This window comes from Rhinoderma darwinii, chromosome 1, assembly GCF_050947455.1.
Source record: "Rhinoderma darwinii isolate aRhiDar2 chromosome 1, aRhiDar2.hap1, whole genome shotgun sequence".
In the NCBI taxonomy this organism is placed as follows: Eukaryota; Metazoa; Chordata; class Amphibia; order Anura; family Rhinodermatidae; genus Rhinoderma; species Rhinoderma darwinii.
Genome location: NC_134687.1, coordinates 23,833,567 through 23,855,591, shown reverse-complemented (window position 1 = coordinate 23,855,591; position 22,025 = coordinate 23,833,567).

The window sequence follows — 22,025 nt, the reverse complement described above, 5'->3', positions numbered from 1 at the left end:
AATGCCTCCATAGCTGCCACCACAGTATAATACCCCCTTCATGGCTCCCACACAGAATAATGCCCCCATAGCTGCCCCCACACATAATAATGCCCCCATAGCTGCCCCACACAGTATAATGCCCCTATAGTGAATCCCACACAGTATAAAGCCCCTATGGCTGCCCCCACAGAGTGAAATGACTTCTTAGTGGCCCTCACACAGTATAATGCTCATATAGCCGCCTCACACAGTATAATGCCCCTATAGCTGCCCCTACGCAGTATAATTCCCATATAGCTGTCCTTGCACAGTATAATGCCTTTATGGCTGCCTCCACATAGAATAATGCCAATAAAACTGCCCCACACCGGATAATGACCCTATAATGACCCTCACACAGTATAATGCCCCATAGCTGTCCCCCACACAGTATTATGGCCTCATAGCTGCCCGTACAGCCAGTATAATGCCCCCCACAGCCAGAATAATGCCTCCACAGCCATCAAAGTTCCCCCACAGCCAGCATAATGCCCCCACAGCTGCCAACCACAGCAAGTTTAATTCCCCCACAGCCAGTACAATGCCCTCACACAGTATAATTCACCCATAGCTGCCCCCATGCAATATGATGTCCCATAGTGCCTAATAAAAAGACCTCACCTTACCCTATTCCCACGATGAATGGACAAGATGCCTCTGCTCCTCCGGTCTGTGCAGTTTGTGGCTCAGCACAGACAGGCGCGATAACGTCATTACATCGCGCCTGTCTGCACTGAGCCGCTCATGGCCAGCATTACACAATGAATGCTGGAGCAGGGAGAATACAGCTCTGTGCTCCAGCATTGAATTCAACTGTATCTGCATTATGAAGAAGCAGATACAGTTGACACCGGAACATGCCACCGCTGGGGAGCCAGCCCTGGGACCCACCATCTCATAGGGGCCAGGGCCACTGCCCCCCCTGCTAGCTTTGCCTCTACTCCGTTTGCTTTTACCCTCAAAGTCTTAAATACATAGTCCATATGCCCAGGAGATAGCCTCGGATCTGAGAATCGAGCTGCAGAAGTACGTATGCGTTAACACTATGGAGCACAATGGGCATGATACTTGACTCCCCTATTTCCAGATTAGAATGTTTAAACAGAGGATCCCTTAGACCATGCATCCTGGTTTAGTCTTGGTCAATCTGATCGTGGTATAGAGTGTCCACTTATCTGGTACATGACAGCTCATGCCTCAGGAAATACCCTCAACTCTAGAAATATGCATGCAATAAGTCTATAGAGCGCATGCATCAGCCACCTCCAATGAGAAGAGAGGTGTGTCTTACCATATAGAACGCATCCGCTAATATACTCCAATGAGAAGTGAGGCGTGTCCCACCATATAGAGCGCATCCGCTAATATCCTCCAATGAGAAGTGAGGCATGTCCCACCATATAGAGCACATGCGCTAATATCCTCCAATGAGGAGTGAGGCGTGTCCCACTATATAGAGCTCATGCGCTAATATCCTCCAATGAGGAAGGAGGTGTGTCCCACCATATAGAGCTCATGCGATAATATCCTCCAATGAGGAGGGAGGTGTGTCTCAATAATATAGATGTAAAGAGAAATTTTGACGAATAGGAAAGTGGGCTGGCCGTGGTTTACATGCCATGACTAAGAACGTCTGATTCGTTCGAAACGCGTAGGTTTTAGGCATCCACCCCTCTCTGCTCAATGCATTTTAAGGGAATTTACAATAAAGTTGGAAGAAATTTATTTTTAAAAATGCTGGATAAAGTATTCTTCTGTACTCTCATTGGCCGCAATGAGGATCCGTGCGCTGTCTGCGATCGGACGCTGGAGCCTGTTAGCTGGAGGATTCCTCCCTCTTTTTTCGGATGGATAGATAGATAGATAGATAGATAGATAGATAGATAGATAGATAGATAGATAGATAGATAGATAGATAGATAGATAGATAGATAGATAGATAGATAGATAGATAGATAGATAGATACATGATAGATAGATAGATAGATAGATAGATAGATAGATAGATAGATAGATAGATAGATAGATAGATAGATAGATAGATAGATAGATAGATAGATAGATAGATAGATACAATTCTTTCATGCATTTTGTTATTTTTTTCTTGATCAGGGTTGAAAACATCTACATTATATTACATTATAACTGCTCTGATTGAATGTTGTTACACAATAAAACTTGAGAAAATCCAAGGGAGTGAATACTTATTACAGGCGCTGAAGATAGATTTGTTTTTCTGGTTCCTTCCCTAAGTAGAACCAGAAAGCCAGATTAATTGAGCTTGTTACAATAGTAAACTGTGCTTTTATTTCTGCCTGGCAACAATGGGCCGTCCAAGTTCATTACTGGCCATAGTTAAAAAATTGAATTAAGAGCCAGCAGTAGTAGCTTATTACAGAGAGTAAGTGACAGTGAGCGCTGGACGCCGGCCCAAGTCATTCTTAACCAGTCATGTCCAATTAGATGGAGCTTCACATATACATTCCGATTGGAGCCATGTTAATGAATCAGTCCTACCACAAACTGGGGGAAGTTCACGGGGGCTTCAATTCTGCTTGTCCAATGGATAATTCGATAATGTCAGAAAGAGGCATTGCGAGGCCGGGTATCAGCGAACAATGTTGGAACAGGTGTTTAATTGTACAGAAATGTCTCCTTTGTGCGTGGGACAGAGAATATATTTAAGGTTACGGTTATGTTTGCTCAGTAAATTATACACGCTGGTAATTCAGGTCAAGCCGGTAACCTGTACAACAGCGCATGAGAAGAGGCCAGAGTTGGATAAATATGTATCCGGAAAGGTCCGTGCGACAGGAAATGAGAGTGAGAATAATTGGGAAGGCTAGTTGAAAGGGGAAATGTAAAAAAAAAAAGAATAAAAAAATATACATATAAAAAAAATTGCCCAACACCAAAAAGTACTCTAACAAAAATAAGTAATGGTACTTTAACCCTTGATGTCTAAAGCAAAATGTCACATTTTGAAATGCTGCAATCTAAATTTGATTTTTATTTCTTAGCTTACCCAAAATATTTTTTTCCAGGATTTTTAATCATTGCCATATAAAGTGGCTATTACTGTGTTTTTACCTTGCTATACCTAGTTATAATTCTTTACCTGTTTTGTCCATGATTGTCTGATTACACAATTGTTTGTGACCCCTCTGTTCCCTCTCCATTCTGACTACGACTACGTTTTGCAGACACCTGTTTAAGCTATATCTATCAGTTTGATCGTGACCCAGCTAGTTGACTATGAGACCCCTCTTGATACTAACAACCACCTGCTCCTTATGGTTTTTTTTTACCCTGGTACTTTCTTAGTTATAAAAAAAAATCAATTATAAAATAATTATAAAAGCAGACCCTTTTTTGTCCATGCATGCTGTCTGTATTGCAGCTTCTCTTTCACTTGATTGAGGCTGAGCTGCAATACCAGACGCAACCCATGGAGAAGAGTGGCACTGATTCTAAAAAATAAAAAAGCAGATCCTGTATTCCTAATCTTGAATATTCCCTTTAAAGAGGCTCTGTCTCCAGATTATAAGTGCCCTATCTCCTACATAATGTGATTGGCGCTGTGATGTAGATAACAGCAGTGGTTTTTATTTTGAAAAACGATCATTTTTGAGCAAGTTATGAGCAATTTTAGATTTATGCTAATTAGTTTCTCAATGGACAACTGGGCGTGTTTTTACTTTTTACCAACTGGGTGTTGTACAGAGGAGTGTATGAGGCTGACCAATCAGTGACTAATCAGCCTCATACACTTCTCATTGTTCCAGCCCAGCATGATCCACAGCACAGTGTGATTGTGCAGTGAAAGAAGAAACACGCCCAGTTGCTAAAAACACAATACACGCCCAGTTGGAAATAAAAGAAAACACGCCCAGTTGTCCATTAGAAAGGCTAATTTGCATAAATATAAAATAGCTCATAACTTAGCCAAAAATGATTGTTTTTTTTTTTTTTAAAACCCCGTTACTGTTATCTACATTGCAGCGCCGATCACATGCAATAGGAGATAGGGATTTGATAATCTGGTGACAGAGCCTCTTTAAGTACTAGGGTCAGCAGAGTACTTAGGCCCTAACTGAAATTGTGGGAAAAATTGATCCTATAGGTGATATGTGCAATTTAATTTAATTATTTCTTGGTATCTCTAAATCAGGCACCCCCTTGAGCAATAATAAAATCAACCTACTGTTTTCGGTAAATGGTCATTTTAGAGAAATTGTCACTTTTAATGAACCCTAGACACTCCATATGACACCATACAGCACCTCCATACTCCCAATTTGGGGAACACAAATAGATCTCCTAAAACTTGTGGAGAATTGTGTGTCACCCACGGGCATCAGCCACCATTTCTCTGCACTAAACCACAAACCATAACCAAGAAACAAGAGGGCAAATGTCATAGCATGATTAGTTAAATATGTGTAAATCCTCAAAAAAAATTCCCATACACATGTATTTACTTATTTGGAGTTGTATTTTCCCCATTTAAGACAATCAAGGTTTAAATATGAATTCTTTTTTTATCCTCTAGTGTTTTAAATGGCAAAAATAAGTTTTCTTGGTGGGAAATAACCGAAACTCGCTGATGATGTAGAATATACAACCTTGTAAGCAGAGGCATAACAACTAACCGTGGGGTCCCATAGCAAAACTTGCAATGGGGCCCAACTCCACCATAACGACTTGCAGCACCAAGCTCAGAACATGAAAAGCTTATCATTATTTTTGTCTCCCTAATACACAGGGATAATAATAACAATAGTGTTATCCCACTGCAGGAATAATGTACACAGTGATGTCACAAAAAAGGGATTTTGTGCGCAGTGAAGTCACAGTACAGCGATAATGGACATAGTGATGTTACAGCACTGGCATAATAAACAGTGATGTCACAATACAGGGGTAATAAACAGTGATGTCACAGCACAGGGATAATAAGCAGTGATGTCACAATACAGGGGTAAACTACTCAGCGATGTTACAACTCAGAGATAAGAAACACAGTGATGTCACTCAACAGGGATAATAAACACAGTGATGTCACAGTACAGGGATAAGAAGCAGTGATGTCACAGTATAGGGATAAGAAGCAGTGATGTCACAATACAGGGATAAACTACTCAGTGATGTCACAGTACAGGGATAACAAACACAGTGACGTCACAGTACAGGGATAATGTGCACAGTGATGTTACAGTACAGGGATAATAAACAGTGATGTCACAATACAGGGGTAAAACTACTCAGCGATGTTACAACTCAGAGATAAGAAACATAGTGATGTCACACAACAGGGATAATAAACAGTGATTTCACAGTACAGGGATAAGAAGCAGTGATGTCACAATACAGGGATAATAAGCAGTGATGGCACAATACAGGGATAAACTACTCAGTGATGTCACAGTACAGGGATAACAAACACAGTGATGTCACAGTACAGGGATAACAAACACAGTGATGTCACAGTACAGGGATAATGTGCACAGTGATGTCACAGTACAGGGATAAATGTGCACAGTGATGTCACAGTACAGGGATAATGTGCACAGTGATGTTACAGTACAGGGATAACAAACACAGTGATGTCACAGTACAGGGATAACAAACACAGTGATGTCACAGTACAGGGATAACAAACACAGTGATGTCACAGTACAGGGATAACAAACACAGTGATGTCACAGTACAGGGATAATCTACTCAGTGATGTTACAGCTCACAGATAAACAAAGTGATGTCACAGTGCAGGGATATTAAGCCCAGTGATGTCACAGTATAGGGATAATGCGTGATATCTTAACACAGGAATAAAGCACATGAAAAGGGCACCATGTATACTGTGACCTCACAGCATTGGAAAAACAACATGATGCCACACGCAGGTATAATGCACACATAATAACACAGCAGAGGAATAATTTTAAAAAGTAATGACGCAAAAAAAGGGATAATACCCACAGCAGGGGTAACCATGGGGCTCCATAGTAAAATGCATTACATTTCTCACGCCCCCTTTCATCGTCCATAGTAATCACTAAAAGCACATTACGTCTGAGTGAAAATGGGCCCCCTTAGTTGATGGGCCCCATAGCAGCTGCTATGCCTGCTACCCTGATAGTTACTCCTATGCTTGTAAGCCGGTTATGACTGTTATTGTTTTAAGCCGCCATCTTTTCATCAAGGTATTTATCACACTTGGCAACTTTTCAGGAAGAGCATGAGAATAGACACATAACTGGATGACATATTTATTTTAATAGCACTGCAATCCGTATCAGAGTAAGAATTTTCTACAGGTATATGGTGCCGAGTGCTGTTCAATGAGTAAATGCAGGTGTATGACATGCTTTGCTGACCATAATCCCCTCTGTGGAGGAAGCTTTGAATATGTTTGACATAATCAGCTCACAGCCTTTGCCCGCTCCCTTTCATAAACAGGCCGTTTTCACATCCTTTTCATGGGATCCGACAGGCGGAAAAATAATTAATGTTACCTCAGCCTTACGATGACCCAAGTTTGATTCAAATAGACGTTGTATTGCAAAAACATAACCATTTAATTAAATGATAGAGAAACCCGCATGGATTGGTTTTGCCTCAGTATTTGGATACAGAGGTGGCCACTGGATTTTCAATAATTTAAGGAATGGCATTAATCTGGATATATAGGGTTAAACCTTGCTTGGTAAAAACTACAATCAATAGGTGTATCTTGAAGCATCTGGCATCCAATGTCAAAGCTCAAAGTTATCTTATCTCAAGTTAATCTTGTCAGTTTAGAAAACAAATTTTCAAATACAATTTTACATAACTTAGCTAATAAAAGGGAACCCCAATTTAGGGCCCTCATCTATAAGAGAGAAGCTATAGAAATGGTCTCTTGCTCTGGAGGACCTGGTATAGCTGTGAATTAAATCTCAATGAAAACTAAATGAGAACTGTGCAATAGAGATTTTAACCAGAGGTGGCACTGTAGGGGAATTGAACACTTACTGCCTGGTTTCTCTACAGATCACAGCTGATCACTGGAGGTCCCAGCAGCAGAACACCCTATGATAATCTTAATTGTCAAGGGGCACTTCTACCAAAGAGAGATTGTCAAAATTGGACAGCCCCTTGAAACTTTATGTAACCGATACATAGTAATCCACACTTTACTTTCATTGAATAGACCTCAATTTAATAGAATTGCTCTCATAAACCTAGAAGCGTAGCTAGGGGGTCAGCACATGGGGGAGAAACACATCCGAGGCCTGAATGGACAATGCCTCCTGGTATGCCATCACGCTTTCCCCAATATGCTACCACTCTGTCCCCCTGTTATGCAATCACTCTTCCCCTAATATGCCATCATTCTACCCCCCCCCCCTCCGCCCCCCGGTATGCTATCACTATGCCTCCCTGTTATGCCATCACACTGCCCCCTAATCTGCTATTATTCTGCCCTGTAAAATATGCCATCACTCCAGCCCCTGTATACAGCACCATCACTCTACCCACAATATGCCATCACTTTGCCCCTGGTAAGCACTCACTACACATATACACATTACACATACATCAGGACTCACTACACATATATACACTATACATATAGACACTAAACCTGTCTGCTTCATGTAGACAAGACATGGAGAAGAAAGAATGCAGGACTTACAATAAATGTTGTACAGACTGGAGGACAAGAGGTGGATAAGCTCAGGAGACTGCTGCCCAGGGGACAAGAAGCAGTGGTGTCAGTACGTTCACTGACAGGCCGCCCAAGCAGACCAATGGGCTTCTACCTGTTTTTCAAAGAGAAAGCTCCTTGTTAGCCGCTGGAACCGCTTAGCGTTGGATGTGAGTAAGGAGCTTTTTAATTGGCTCTGCCGCTCTTCTACCCGAATGCTCCTTGCTGTAGCGCTGTGGCTACAAGGTTCAGTCTCATACGTAAATATACACATGACACTGTTTTTAAAGCATTAAATTGCCTGTACAGCCGTTATTGTGACTTTTGCCAGTAAGTGGGTCCCACCATGCAAGTGGGCTCGGGGCTGCCAACCCACTGCCCTCTCCCTGCAAAGTTACGTCTCTGTATAAACCAAAAGAAAGGGGTGTGCATAGACAAGAGAGAGTTTCATCTCAATAAATCAAAATGGGACCCACCTTCTCTTGTTAGATCACACTCCTCCAATATTCCCTCAGAAGGCCCTGGTTCTTGATAGTCCCTCTCGCGATTATTTGCAGAGACGACACATGACCCATGGCCCACTTTCCCCTTCCCTTGTTTGGTAAGGTTCAGGCGCCTATTGGCAGGGGCAGGTTTAGATTGCCTTTAAGAAAGAGGGGAGGTACAACTTGATCTGGGCCCCCAATTCCCCAAAGCAGCCACAGGGGCCACTATAGTATGTACAACCTTACCCACAGAATATCTTCCTCTATTTTTTTTTTATAGTAATAATATGAAGACACCTAAATAATGGAGGAATATTTAGATACAATGTAGAAATTTGTAAATTGATCTTAATTCTTTAGCCGAACAGAGTGTCTTAAATACAACTTCCTTAAAGGCACAGTGCATATATTTAAGGTTTTGTCTTATTAAGTCGCGAGATTTGTCACTGACACCACAGATACCTTACACTATCACCCTTCATTTCGTTGCATGCCTGGGCACATTGAAGCTGCTTCTCCTCTACTTATATGATGGTGACGTGACATCTAACAGAAGGGCCTCCACATAAATACCTAATGTGTGACTGACATATTGACAGTATTCTTAATTATGTGTAAGGTCATTAATAACTATAAAACTCATCAACGTTTACAGGTTATTAAGGGAGATGTCCCGACTTGCACTTGCAGAATGTATAGGCCTGTCTATACGCTCCAGACATATATGCAAAATCAATGTATAGATAAGAGATAAGATCCAGTGCTGAATTATATTGATTTTCCCTTTGTTCTAACCTACAGACTGTGATGCAGAATTTTATGCTTGAGCAGAGGGAAAGTTTTTGACCATATATATATTGTCCCACAGTGCGTATATGGGTTTTCACTTGTCATTGAGGCAGGTCTGGAGATAAAAGTGGAGGGTGTCCTATAGCTTGTTCCCGCTGAGATGTTTAGAATGAAGAAGTCATGTATCACTGTGCTAAATATCTTTGTCACTGGTCAGAGATGTCCATAACGGCGTTTTTTTTCCCCTAAATTTTGTAAAAATAACTTTAAAGTGTTTCCTATCATGAGATCACCTGTCTATATTTCCTATTAGGGAATGTAAATTTCATACAGTGGTTACCCAACTTATTATCCAGAGCAGTAGAATGTATAAGAAATGGGGGTTGGCCATAACAAAAAAAAAAAATGAGGTCCCTTTCAGGTACTGTGTGACACCACCACAGTCCTAACCACTCATGACAGTGCTAGGTTTCCGTCAACATTGAGTTCAATGGTGGGGGAAACGGAAGCTAAGGTTTCAGTTTGCCTTTCCGTTGAGGGGTTAACCCGACAGAAACCTCTGAACGGAACCCCTCATCGGAAAGGAACGCTGATGTGAACACAGCCTAAAAGAGGATGTGCACGTATTCTGTATTGATGGAGAGGGACCCTCAGAATAATTTCCTCTTGTGGGCCCAAGAAGCCTCAGTCCGTCTCATTCCTCCATACACTTGCATCAGGCAGATTATCTTTTCTTTTGCTATTGTCCATCCTTGTTTTTTTAACTCAGATTTTTGTCATTCATCAATCAGCTGTCATGTGTCCCAGAGGTGACAATCCTAGGGTTACAATGAACTTCTTCTGCAGAACTATAATGCTTAGAGTCTATTTAGTACGCAAATAAAAAAATACATATATTTTTTTTATTACTTGAATAGGTTTTAATAACTCTTTTAAATTCTGGAAAAATTATTTTTAGAGTCCTTTTTTTATTGACCCCTTTTATTCATGAAGTATAAGAGGGCTTTCCAATTACACGGTTGTTGTTGTTCTTTTTTTTTTTTAATCCCTTCCTCCCTAAGAAGCCAACCTGCCTGAGCGACACTGCATATAAGCGTTGCAGCAGTGCCCAGATCCATACATGACTCCCCCACCTTCTCTGTCTGTTCAATGTATCAGACGGGTCAATGTAAGGGTGCAAGGATATACGGGTGCCTCCACTATGGCTTTACTGACAGTTTTGACTAGATAAAAAAGAATAGTCCAGAAAACCCCTTAAACACTTCCATTGTACCGTCAAAGAAAGACGCTTTCCAATAAATGATATTAATAACATTCAATCAGACATGGTTATGTTGAGAAGTAGGGGTTATGGTCAGGGCAGGACTGAGGTTGGTGAAGGTCCTTGGGCAAAATGTTTGGTGGACTCGCACCGCACTTGACCCTCTATCACAGCCATACTTGGCACTCTCCACTGAAGTCTCTGGGAGTTATGGAGAGAGTTGAGACAGAGACTTCCTTTAGACTGCAAAAGGGAGACACAGCATTCAAGACCACCTCTACATCTCTTCTCAGCTGGAAAGGTTCACTGAATGTTCATCAGGGTGAGTGGTGGAGGCCCACTAAGTCTCCAAGGAGGACTTGTTCCCAGGGCATGAGCCATGTGCTCTCCTTATAACTCGGCCCTGGTCATGGTCACCATGTTTTTAGAAAAGAGGTGGCCAAGCATTCACAGTCACCTCTCCATAGACATTAGTGGGACTAATGAAAATATTAGACCATAGGTTTCCATAGGTTTTTGTAACTCTCAATTTTAGGTGCACAGCCACCTCTGTGATAAAAGGGTGGACTGGAGCCCTCTTGTGTTTTGCATCGGTTGGGTCATGCCTCCACCATTTTTTCGACATGCATGATTGACGTGTCATAAATGGCATTAATCAAATTTTCAAAAAATGACCCTAATTCGGAAAATTACATAATACATTTTGATGTGAAGCTTCATCTTTTTGTAAAATTATCTTATTACAAATTGAAAATTCTGACATAGATCTAATATATACCTTCCGGTAGCCAGGGCTGGGATGAGGGCTATGAACAGCTATCATATTAAAGTTTAAGGGTCGCATTCTGAAGCAGTTGTCCCAAACTTTTTAGGTTTATTTCAGGTTTATTTGACTAGAATGTGACCTCCCAAAAGCTGAAGTTTATACAAAATAAGCACAATTTTAATATCTTACTTCTATGGTGAAGGGTGATTGCCTGATTACAGGCCCAAATCCTACAGAGAGATTCTGATGACAACATTTCCTGTTCTGATTTCTGTAACGTTTGGAAGCCTTGTCTGTGATCATCAAATACATCAAACCCCCCAAATATACACACATTACTGACACTATTTCAGCCAGGAAGGAAGTTTATATTGTTCTATCTTGTTATTTGAATCCAGTCAAGGTCACATTTTAAATCTTCATTTAAATGGTCTTTTTAATGTTCTTCTGGTAGGTCTCCTTTTTGTCCGGCCTTGTATGTATGTGGTCGATTGACTCCCTACTGCTGACTGAAATACATTGCTTATTATATATTTGGCATGAGTGAAGTCATCCAAGAAAGTTTGGGGTGCTGGGTAATAGTGACATTGAGGGGTTGCCTCCCAAAGACAACCACAGCAGAAGCCATCTTCTCTAACCCAAGGAATTGAGCTATCACTGGGGAAAGCCACGTCTGGCTATACATTTCAATGTAGCATTATATGAGTGGCCAATCATGTAATTCATGGACAAGCCGAGTCAACCAGACTGGGAGATGTTCCTACAGAATGAACCCCCCCTCTACGAATGCCCTAATAGGTCATATGGACAGAACTTCTTGCTGTTAGACAACTCCCTTAAAAAACTCTCTATTGGTCACCACCACCAAGTATTGCAAACATCATAGAATCTCTCAATTGACGGGGAAAGAAGTGGGCTTGTAGGCTCTGTATGTTCAATGACTATGCACTTAAATGAGTTTGAGACTACAATATTTTATTCCAGTCTCTATAGACTATATCAGGTCACTGGTTACTAACATCTGGAGATATGAAGACAACGGTAACTTCACCAACCAATGCGGACACTGTGGTAGACTTTATAAACTTTTGGAAGACCTGCCCCGACACTGCCCTCTGTCCTCTTTCGCTGGCCCTGTAGGGTATTGAGCCAGGACACTGAAGTTCTAAAATATGCTGCTGACAGAGCGATGATCTCCCCGGCCTCTCCATCTCCTAACCTCTCCACATTCTGTGCTCAAGTAGAGAAGTCTCATCCACTCACGTCTCAGATTCAGGTTCTTGCCATCAATCAGGTGCATGTGATTGTAGAAGACGAAACATTTCTATTTTTCATCACCTCACCTATGCTGTTCCTGCTGAGTAAGATTGATGCTGGGACTATACCTGTGCTCCCAGGCTGCTGATAATAGATCACCTCTCGCATCCTCTGGGTGACAGAGCTTCTCAACTCTGTTCACGGTCCACTTAACCTTAAGAATGTGTGAATGTGTGTTTTATTCTAGGAGAGGTCAGGTCTCCGACTTATAAGCCCTGTTTAGATTGTTAAGTGTATTAAACTCTGACGCACAAACGCTGTCTTAGACTATTTTTTTTTAATCATTTGTAATACAAGATTTTGTTGGCCAAAATTTAGACAAACCAAACATGAATGATAATGGAAGGAGTTGGGAGAGTTATAAGCTAGACAAAATCGAATCTAAAGCTGACCACAGACCCGAAATATACGTTTGCTAAAACAGGTGATTTCTGCCATGAATTGGTCACACTATTTCATGAATGAGACCAACTACCTACAGACAATCTGTTGAAAATTTTATACAACAAGCTGGACTTTTTTAGTTGATAACTTGACATTCATGGTATGCATGGCTGATTACCGGCTGATCGGATGTTTTGGGCATTATTTTGACACTTGTCCTCCCTCTGTTGTGCTAAAAAAGGTCATTATGAGCCAGATCCAACAGAATACTGCACATGCGCAGTGCGAAGATGAAGCTGAAGCCAGTAATCCTCACTTAACTGTGCATGCGCAGAATGCTGGCAGTACATAGAGGCCGAAAATCTAGTGACAGGTTCCCTTTAATAAGAATAGGGGTTTTCACACTATGATATGCCATAGCTACCTGAACGGTGGAGGTACAGCCATCAGGAGACTCAATAATCCTTAAAATAAAGGGACCACGGTATTCCAGACAACATGTGGATCTCAGCCACTGGACCTCTGTAGATCAGATAGTGATGATATATTGATATCCTGATGTGGTGGGTAATCACTTTTGCTACTTTTTCTTGACAGATTGCTTGTTCCAGGACAGAAGACTGGAGTTCCAGGAAAGCGGAATAATGCTGACAACCAAATACTGCCCTACAGAATGTTTAGGAAGTCTGGTCCTCATACCGCTGAGTTGACCATTAGTGGTTTTCCTTTCCTGGCTAATAAAATGGCTTCTCGGTAGAGTCAAAAATTGAATTTTTTTGACGTCTTAATCTTTCTGATCCACTAAAGTTCAGGGAAAGAAAATCACCAGTGGCCACCAGGTCTCCTGTGTTAGGATCCGGCCAAGCAACTCCTTGCATTTCTTTTTTCTGGCTCTATTGAGTGTTGAAAGGTTCAGCAAGTGACACTACAGTTCAAGCACAGGATTTACAGCAAAGCTTTCACTATTCAACGTTTTTTTCCATAATGTGAATTGTTATATTCTGAAATAACGTGAAGGAAAACTAGAATCCAGTTTATATGAACTTGAAACTTGGCCAATAGCTTGAACTGGTTCGTCCGGTCTTCTGAACTGTCAAGAGAGTCTTTCATGTTATTAATCATATATGGTGTAATGCATCCCTTACAACAAAAAAATAGATATTGGGAATCACCTAAAAGCTGGAAGACAACATAAAAATATTACGGTTCTACTTTAAGCGGCCCAGGCACCTTCAGATTTTCCCTTGGAGATCTTTAAATAGTTAATCATGTTAATCGATTTTCGCATTGAAATTAATGTAGTGAACGTGCAGAATGTGCAAAGTAGATTAACATGTTATTCTTTATCTATTGTATATTTATTACAACTTACAATAACATTTTAACTACAATACATTCAGCTGGGGATGCCCTCTTTGATATTTTGCATTGGGTAGAGAAATGGATCTTTAATGTTTTTAAAGTCTATATAAACCTTTAATAGAATTTTTTTATTTTAAAACAATGTTTCACTGTATTTTAAACAAGTTTTTAATAGGGTTTTAATTTAAAAAAAAAATACTTTTTGAGATACAGCTTGTATTTATCCTGGATACATAGAAGCTGTATCTTGCGGTCACAGCCGTATCCGTCAGGTCAGCGGGACTGACGGTTTTAATGAGCGCTGGACCTGTATGTCTCTGTTCATAAACTTGGATGTGATCGATAATAGCTGGATCCTGTGTGTCAGAGACACACAGGACCAGCGCTCACCAAAGCCACTAGTCCCGTTAACCTGACGGATTGGTCTATGACAGCAAAATGCAGCTTCTATGTATCCAGGATACATAAAAGCTGAATCTCGAAAAATACTATAATTTTTTTTTTTTATAAAACTCAATTGAAAACTTGTTTAAAATGCAATAAACATTCATTTGTATATAAAAAAAAATGCCATCAAGGGTTACATAGCCTTAAACACACATACAGTACGTAAGACTTTCAGTAATTTTTACACAAACCTTCAAAGGGTTTTCCTTACTTTTTAAAACCCCAGTATAACATACCTATCAGTAAAATCCCCCACCACTCCCGGTTTAGTGATCAGCTCACTATCATTTTTGGCTTTCATACTGACATTAGCTGTGTGGTCGGTGATTGCTTGCTGCCTTTACTTGTCACGGATGGCCTAGTAAGCAAAGACGAGCAAGATCGGACTGCCCCCCCGCCAGCATGCCAGAGGATTCTCCAGTGGGCCCAGGCTCTTACACAACAATGGATCCCAAACCCCATTCCGAGATCATTTGGATGTTTACATGTTCTATATAGATTGAGGTTGCCCTCAGAATAATTTCCTCTGTTGGTTCCAAAGACCCCAGTCTGGCACAGAAGGAGAGTCTAGGACACTTCTATTTTTACCAATATAAGTGGTATACTATTGGTTTTCAAAAGATAAAAAAAAAGAAAATCCTTTGAGATGACCACACAAGGTGCCCTTCAGAAGTTTGGCTGTTCCTTTTTCTATATGTAGACTGAAACAAAGCAGTATATCCATCTTGTATACACTGTACCAAGAAATCTAGGCTTGGTAAATTCATTTATGTCTATTGGGAAACTATATTTCATTCTCCAATCGTACCCTTTAGAATTCACCCTTGGAGAACTATTTCACTAGGCCATCAGATCCCACCAAAAATATCCGGTTCTGCCATTGAACATCTAATGTCTGAGGCCACCATAACACTTTCCATATCAACGTCAGTCGTGTGTACACTATGTATACAACGTCAACTTGAACATACTACCAACCAAGTGTTATTTTATCTGGTGTACTTACATCGAGAGAGACAGGTTGCTATCTACAGCCAAGACAAATATTATTACCATCATCCGTCTACTACTCCTTGTTTTTTAACTTCATAGGAAAGTGAAGAATTACACAACTAATTGTACAACTACGTGCAACAAAGACAAATATCCCAAGTGTAAAGATAACCAATTTTCTCCTCCCTCCTGCAGAAGATTAGGGCATTAGTACTGATAACAGGAGGATATATTATGGCCAGAAGCAAAAGATCATTGAACATTTTTTTACCCGGAGTCTTAAAAACACCATCTATTTAACCCCCATTAATTTGTTTAGCAGGAGATAAATCATTCCTGTGACTCAACAAGGACATTTGTCTTCTTGACAGAGATTTGAAGCCATTTAAAGCAAGAACTTCTAGAAAGGGGCAGAAAGAATAGGAATGCGTTCCTGCTGAAGACCGAGAGTATGGCCCCAGGGCCTTGTCAGCACTCTGACCTCTACGAATCCTCCGATCTATCCAAGTTCATTTTCATACCAGTCCTGTAACTGTATCTATTTTGTCTTATTGGTTTAAATTGTCATGTTTTATGGATATGGTTGAGGCCGTAAACCCTTAACAATAATACAACCATGGCTTCAGGAATCCTAACGATAAGTCCGCAACACAAACCTTTCCGACCCTTCTGTTTGATCTCGACTCACCCACATTATGTTGCTGTTTGAAGATCACTAGGTGTTGAGTTATCTGCAGATGTAAGTTATCTAAACTCACATCACCTGGACATATGATCCGCCGGTAAGTATGTTACCATTAAGTTTTCCAGGATCACGTGGGGACTTAAAATATTTTTGGATCAGCTATCAATAAATAATAACTTAATGCTTGATCAATTAATACATATTATAAAAAAAATATCAAAACTTTGCTGTTCCGAGAACTCTTTTTACGCTGAGCAATTATGTAGCTGTAATTTAGTCACATAGTCACACAGGCTTCTTATGAATGCACAGCCCCTTCTCAGTCATTTCTCTTTATCTTTCTTCTCTCTGTGGTTCCCAATGTTAGGTTTTATACTGAATTCAATGCAGTATCTGTTTTATGACAGCTTGAGAGTATGAAGCTTGAAAAAGGAGGTACGACAATAGTTTTTTTTTTTTTTTTACATAAATCCATGTTTTAAAGTATTGCGTAGATCACTGGTAAAGTCATAAAACTATAGTCTTGAGGAAAACAGATCTGTTTTTACTGATGCCTTCCTAGTGGAGATATAAATGCTTAAATTTTTATTTATTTTTATCTTTGCCAACCCCCTCCCCCACCTTCTCCTGAGAAAAATTTTGATTGAAAACATTCTCGCATACTATACCTAAATCTATCCATACATCATATTGTACAACATGTAAGAAAATCTGCTTTTCACTTTTCTTCTTTGCAAGTAGAAAAGTGGATAATGTCTCATTGATCATACGTGTTGGGGAGACGTCCCTGTATGTACGGTCATCTTAGAGGACTAAAGAACAAGTGCTGTATTTTACATATACAAATTTTGTAGGACATAAACTCCTTGGATGGAAACCAGTGACCACCATCAACCTCAGCACCATTCAAAGATCTCACAATTTTATAATGTTCCCATTTGAGCGTATCCAATTAAAGTTCTCAATATATTTTCGCAGTAAACCATTTACAATATCAGTATGTTCTTGACTCCTGGTAAAAGGTGCTCTGAATTGAACTCATAGCCCTCTAATGTGCAAGGAACCAGTTTTGCTACTGGTCCTCCTGCCCACACTAACTTTATATACAGTACATACTAAACTGATTGCGCACGTCTACCACCATATTTCCTCCTTACAGCAAAAAAATACATGATGTTTTATGGGGTAATACAATGCCTTATACTTCATCTACTGGAACATGCTGTGCATTGGAAAAATATGCAGTGCATGCAGGAAAATGGCATCTCCATTGAATAACATTGGCTCCATGTCCTGCACCTACTTCATACAGATAAAATACAAAGCCACCTGACAAGTGTCAATGAGGTTTTATTCTCTTCCTTGTTACTTGTTTTTTCAATTGCCGTCTCATAATGGCCATTACACCTCATACCACAGTGGTTGCCTAAATCTGGTCACACACATAAGTTAAAACTCATCTGAACCCATTTAATACAATGGAATTGACCGACGATCTAATGTGTATGGTTGTCTTCCGATTTTGCCCGGACGTCTGCAGAGAGATGGACCCCTTGCCCTCAATACCCCAGTGAAGCTGAATATACTGCACAGGCTATATATTCTCCCGGACCAAGTTTATACTAAGTTCTCTAGGAAAACTAGATGAGCCTACTCTCCCTGGACGCCATAGTGTGAAGTCACAATGGTTGTTCCCTCCATTGTTAGTGGTATTTGGAAAATGCAATTAACACAGTATGGCAAAAAAAGGGGTTTATAGGGAAACAGGTCATGAAATAATATAAAAGATGTTACAAGGGGATGCCGAGCCGGCATTTTTCACCAGAACAAGGCCCTCACATAAGAGTCTCCTAAAACTGGCACACCTGATAAAACCAGTAATCTATCATTCAGGGAGTGCAGGGTTAATACAGCTGACAGTTAACCTTCTAATCCTTGTATTCGCTCCCGTTATATTACTCCGCACATCTTGCTACATCTCCTATATCCGTTTCTATAAGGAACAATATAAAAAGGTCCCCAAAAATCAGTTGATAAAAATGTAGGTGATCCTTAGGGCTAGTTCACACAGGGTAATTTGGCACTGTTTTTGACGAGGAAGCCTCGTCGAAAACAGCGGGAGTGGTTAAAAACTCTTGCGGGAAAATTAGGCGACTTGCCCTTTCTTCAGGCGTTTTCGTCTCTGACCTCCCATTGACATCAATGAGAGGCAGAGATTGCGTGTTTTTTTTTTTGCCAGCTGCGATCAATTGCCGCAAGTGAAAAACGCTGCGAAAAACGCAGAAAAATATGCTGCGAAAAACACTGCGAAAAGCTAGACAAATGTTCTGTTGGCCGGTCAAAATCTGCCACAAAATTCTTTCAGGAATTTTGAGGCAGATTTTTCCGCCTGCAAAAAAACTCTGTCTGAACAGTGCCTACTAATCTTTCAGAATTCTTTCATAATACAGTTATTGTTGTTAATGACATTCAAGTCTGGACAGGCAGAGCTATTACTCCTCCACATAGAATCAAGTTGTACTTCTTCTCATGACACTGCACTGAGGGCAGCTAATTAAGGCTGGGTTCACACGTGGCGGAATTTCACTTAAATTCCGCTGCGGACACTCCGCAGCGTTAATCCGCAGCGGTGCCGTTTGTCCATTGACTTACACTTTAATTTAGCAGTGTTCGTTTAGACGAGGCGTAAAATTCCGCTGCGGAGCATAGGCTGCGGAGCGGAATTTGGTGTCCGCAGCATGCTCTGTCTGTTGCGGAGCAGTGGCGGACTCATGGCGGAATTTCTCCATTGACTTCAATGGAGAGTCAAAATTCCGCAATGAAGTCCGCAGATCTTATGTGTGCTGCGGAGCGTATTGGTTTTACTACCATGACATTTCTTCATTCTGGCTGGACCTATGTATTTCTAGGTCTACAGCCAGACTGAGGAAGTCAATGGGGCTCCCGTAATGACGGGAGCGTTGCTAGGAGACGTCTGTAAATAGTCACTGTCCAGGGTGCTGAAAGAGTTAAGCGATCGGCAGTAACTGTTTCTGCACCCGGGACAGTGACTACCGATCTCAATATACATGTATCTGTAAAAAAACATATAAGTTCATACTTACCGAGAACTCCCTGCGTCTGTCTCCAGTCCGGCCTCCCAGGATGACGTTTCAGTGTAAGTGACGGCTGCAGCCAATCACAGGCCAAGCACAGGCTGCAGCGGTCACATGGACTGGCGCGTCATCCAGGGAGGTCGGGCTGGATGCCGAAAGAGGGACGCGTCACCAAGACAACGGCCGGTAAGTATGAAAATCGTTTACTTTCACTAGGGAAAGTGCTGTCCCTTCTCTCTATCCTGCACTGATAGGGAGAAGGGAAGCACTTTTCCTGCAGTCCGCAGCAGCTAGTCCGCATCAATGTACTGCACATTTTGTGCAGATCCGCAGCAGAATCTGCAACGCAGATTCTGTGCGGCATTGATGCGGACAGTTGCGGAGGAAATCCGCCACGTGTGGTCATGCCCTAATATTGGCTTTTGCCTATATTACTGCTGGCTATGCTCAAGAACCATCTGAGGCTCTGTTCACATATCCGCTACGTTTTCCATTAGTCTTTTTAGCCACAGTAACAGAATAACAAGAAAAACAGTAGCGCCAGATTAGTCGCAGGACTAACACCAACGGTGCCCGAAGAAGCACATTGACTTTAAAGGTCTCTGATGGGTTTACATCATGGGGTCCATTGATTTGATGGACAGAAAAGCGCTGCATGCTGCGCTATTTTGTCCGGCAACAAAAACAAGATCTGCAAAGGAGCCTCCGATGCAGATGTGAACAGAGTCTGAGCCAGATGTTAAGTCAACCTGCATTTTATCAAAAGTAATTCCAGTTCTCCTATCAATTAAAGTTCAACTTATTGCCCATAAAGGACAATATTATAGTAGTTATATTCTTGTATATAGGGGGCAGTATTATAGTAGTTATATTCTTCTATATAGGAGCAGTATTATAGTAGTTATATTCTTGTATATAGGGGGCAGTAGTATAGTAGTTATATTCTTGTATATAGGGGCAGTATTATAGTGGTTATATTCTTGTATATAGGGAGCAGTATTATAGTAGTTATATTCTTGTATGTAGGAGGCAGTATTATAGTAGTTATATTCTTGTATATAGGGGGCAGTATTATAGTAGTTATATTCTTGTATATAGGGGGACGTATTATAGTAGTTATATTCTTCTATATAGGAGCAGTATTATAGTAGTTATATTCTTGTATATAGGGGGCAGTATTATAGTAGTTATATTCTTCTATATAGGAGCAGTATTATAGTAGTTATATTCTTGTATATAGGGGCAGTATTATAGTAGTTATATTCTTGTATATAGGAGCAGTATTATAGTAGTTATATTCTTGTATATAGGGGCAGTATTATAGTAGTTATATTCTTCTATATAGGAGCAGTATTATAGTAGTTATATTCTTGTATATAGGGGGCAGTAGTATAGTAGTTATATTCTTGTATATAGGGGCAGTATTATAGTGGTTATATTCTTGTATATAGGGAGCAGTATTATAGTAGTTATATTCTTGTATGTAAGAGGCAGTATTATAGTAGTTATATTCTTGTATATAGGGGGCAGTATTATAGTAGTTATATTCTTGTATATAGGGGGCAGTATTATAGTAGTTATATTCTTCTATATAGGAGCAGTATTATAGTAGTTATATTCTTGTATATAGGGGGCAGTATTATAGTAGTTATATTCTTGTATATAGGGGCAGTATTATAGTAGTTGTATTCTTGTATATAGAAGCAGTATTATAGTAGTTATATTCTTGTATATAGGAGCAGTATTATAGTAGTTATATTCTTGTATATAGGGGGCAGTATTATAGTAGTTATATTCTTGTATATAGGGGGCAGTATTATAGTAGTTATATTCTTGTATATAGGGGGCAGTATTATAGCGGTTATATTCTTGTAGATAGTGGGCAGTATTATAGTAGTTATATTCTTGTATATAGAGGGCAGTATTATAGTAGTTATATTCTTGTACATAGGAGCAGTATTATATTAGTTATATTCTTGTATATTAGGGCAATATTATAGTAGATATATTCTTGTATATAGGGGGCAGTCTTGTAGTAGTTATATTCTTGTATATAGGAGTAGTATTATAGTAGTTATATTATTGTATATAGCAGGCAGTATTATAGTAATTATATTCTTGTACATAGGGGCAGTATTATAGTAGTTATATTCTTGTATATAGAAGCAGTAGTAGAGTAGTTATATTCTTGTATATAGGGGCAGTATTATAGTAGTTATATTCTTGTATACAAGAATGTAACTACTATAATACTGCTCTTATATATAAGAATATAACTACTATAATACTGCCCCTATGTCTAAGAATATAACTACTATAATACTGCTCCCCATATACAAGAATATAGCTACTATAATACTGCCCCTATATACAAGAATATAACTACTATAATACTGACCCCTATGTACAAGAATATAACTACTATAATACTGCCCCCTGTATACGAGAATATAACTGCTATAATACTGACCCCTATGTACAAGAATATAACTACTATAATACTGCCCCCTGTATACGAGAATATAACTGCTATAATACTGCTGCTTTATACAAGAAAATAACTAATATAATACTGCTCCTATATACAAGAATATAACTACTATAATACAGACCCCTATATACAAGAGTATAACTACTATAATACTGCCCTTATATACAAGAATATAACTACTATAATACTGCCCCCTATATACAAGAATATAACTACTATAATACTGCCCCCTATAT